Below are 3,083 nucleotides of genomic sequence, written 5' to 3' on the forward strand. Positions count from 1 at the left end.
AAAAAAAAAAAAATACTGATTTGGCAGGGCATGGTGGCTCACATCTGTAATCCCAGCACTTCGAGAGGCTGAAGCGAGAGGACTGCTTATCTGAGAGGCTGAAGCGAGAGGATTGCTTGAGGTCTGGAGTTTGAGACCAGCCTGGGCAACACAGTGACACCCTGTCTCTATTTTTAAAAATTAATTAATTAATTTTGATAACCAAATATCCCAAATCAGAAACCCTGGCTACCTCTTCAATCTTTTTTCTCATTCAATCCCTAAAACTAAGTAATTTTAACCCAAGTGTTTTTCAGACTTATCACCACGAGAGCCAAAACCCCAGATCAACTATCTCTCATTTGGCTGTTTTATTATTAAAACTGTTTCCTAAGCTACTTCTTATCAATTCATCCTGAACACTTTTGCCTAAGATGTCCTAAAGTACTCTATCTACTCAGGAAATAATAGTGGCTCTCTCTTGTTTATTGTGTCAACTTGAAATTCTTCTGATGGGCTTTTAAAGTTATTTCTCTCCACTACGTAACACATATCATCCTGGGAAAATCACCTAACTCTTCTGTGCCTAAATTTCCTTATGGTAAAATGAGATAATAAAAATATCACACAGGACTCATGTGAAAACTGAGAAACATTTGTACAGCAAGGTAACTGTACAGTGATAATAGTTTCTGGCACTTTGTAAATACTAAATAAACTTTATATATTATGACTTTCTAATATCCATACTTTATTATCAAATGTTCTCAAAATAAATCCTTAATTCAACCAGAAAAAAAAAAAAAAATAGTACCACAGAACTTATTCAAAGTACTGTTTCTGGCCGGGCCCAGTGACTCACACCCATAATCCCAGTACATTGAAAGGCCAAAGCAGATGGATCACTTGAGGTCAGGAGTTCGAGACCAGCCTGGACAACATGGTGAACTCCAGTCTCTACTAAAATTACAAAAAAAAAAAAAAAAATTAGCCGAGTATGGGGGGGGGGGCTTATAATCCCAGCTACTCGGGAGGCTGAGGCAGGAAAATCACTTGAACCCAGGAGGCAGAGGTTGCATTGAGCTGAGATTGCACCACTGCACTCCAGCCTGGGCAACAGAGTGAGACTCCGTCTCAAAAAACAAAACAAAACAAAAAACCCCCGAAAAACAGAACAAAAGCAAGCAAACAACAACAAAAAACCCCACAAAGTACTGTTTCTAAAATACTCTTGATTTGCAAAATAATAATTGGTAGTCTTGGGAGAAAAGTGCATCTCGGTCATGCTTGAGCCAAGGAAACTACTCCTGTTCTATTCTATGGTATATCTTTCTTATCTTTCTAATGATAGAATCTTAGTGTCCTCCTGCTCCTTTAGGCAGTATTCAAAATGTTATTTTTCTACAGGTAAGAGTCATGACATCGTTCTTCTTGATTTAAATATTTTATACTTTTGAAACATGTGGCAATTCCCATGGGAACAGATATTATTTGCTGATAGTCTCTTAGGTTGTATCATTCTTGATGACATGGCTGAAAGCTCTTTTGTTTCATTAATAACATTTCTCCCATTGTAGGATGGGTAATCTCTGGGCAGTTTTCCCATTGCAAATTAAATCCAGCTAAAGAATGTGGATTCTTGTTTGATTCTACAAAGAATGTGACTTAATTTGGTTGCTATGAGTCAATTGTCACCTCAGTTAAGGTTCCCCTACTCCTTGTTGATCAGAATCAATCACTTTTTTTTTTTCCTGAGCTCTCCCAATAGAGTACTGGTATCTCTACTCAGCACTTACTTATTCTGCTGTAGTTACTTGTCTGTCTTATGTATTACGAGAAAGAATGAGGGTCTCTCTTATTCATCTTTGCATTCTCCGTGCACCTAGCATAATGTCTTGCACATAGTAGGTCTCAAAACATATTGGTAGGAAAAAATAATTTCAAAGTGGAGTAGAGTTTAAAATGCCTGTGATATCCCCAGAGCTTAATGCATATTTTGAGAAGGTATCCATTCTCATAGTAAGGGTGCATGGGTGTGTTTGGTGGAACTCTTATGTGAAATCAGACTAGATTTTTTTTTTTCCAAACAGAATTTTCATCAGCCAGGCAGCTTTCAATGTTCACAACCTTATCACTACTGGCTGTAAATTTCTTTGAAAATGCCAAGTGAGGGTCACCAGGCTAATGGATTTATCCACTATGATATTCTAGGAAATTATGCCATCCAACTTGCCAGAAGTTGTTTCAAGGTCGAACACTGAAATATCTAAGTAGATTACAAGGGTGCCTGAAAGATTACTTTTTGACAAAGTCTTGCCCATTTCTATATCTATATTCCCAACTCTGATTACATATTTCTACTGTCCATTGTTAAGATGTCTTTTTTTATTTTACCACCTTTCCTATTTATTGTCAGAATCCAGCAGTTATTTGAATTCTCAGCTCGGTGTATATTCAGAAAATGTTACCCATTTAGCAAGTGCTAATTTGACTCTAAGGAACAAGGAATAAAAACAGGAAGATGAAAGAGTAACACTTCATTTGGGAATGACTTCCTGTAAAGCAAGTGGACTCTGTTTGGTCAAGAATTAGAATATTATCACACCGGCGTGCTGAACTGGCTGAACAGCCTCTCTTACTGATCCATGTGTAATGATTGGCAGATATTGGGCATCCTACCAAACAAGGGACCATACAGCTCCTGTTCAGTCAGACCTTCTGAAAACATTAACCCTCACTGGCCACTTCCTGTCCAGTTATTCACTCAAGACAGGTCTTCAATCACCTGGCCAGTTATGAAACACAGCACTAACTACCTGGTTACTCTCTGGCTTCCTATGTACTTTGACAGGTCTCTGATCACTGGGTTTATCACACGAAAAACACCACCCTGAAAAGACATTAAGTGTGTAGCAAAGACTCCAACTTGAGCTGCAGTTGTGGTTCAGGTATGTTTTGAAATGCCTTGATAGACTGTATATATATATATTCCTTGAAGACAGGATCCATCTCCCTTGTATTTTCTGAGCTGTACCTCTGTCTTCATTGCCACTTTTGGGCTGCTGGTTTGACACTTCTTCTGCTTGATTTTGAAATGCCTCATC

The sequence above is a fragment of the Rhinopithecus bieti genome, unplaced genomic scaffold (genome assembly GCF_001698545.2).
Source record: "Rhinopithecus bieti isolate Rb0 unplaced genomic scaffold, ASM169854v2 scaffold_252, whole genome shotgun sequence".
Lineage (NCBI taxonomy): Eukaryota > Metazoa > Chordata > Mammalia > Primates > Cercopithecidae > Rhinopithecus > Rhinopithecus bieti.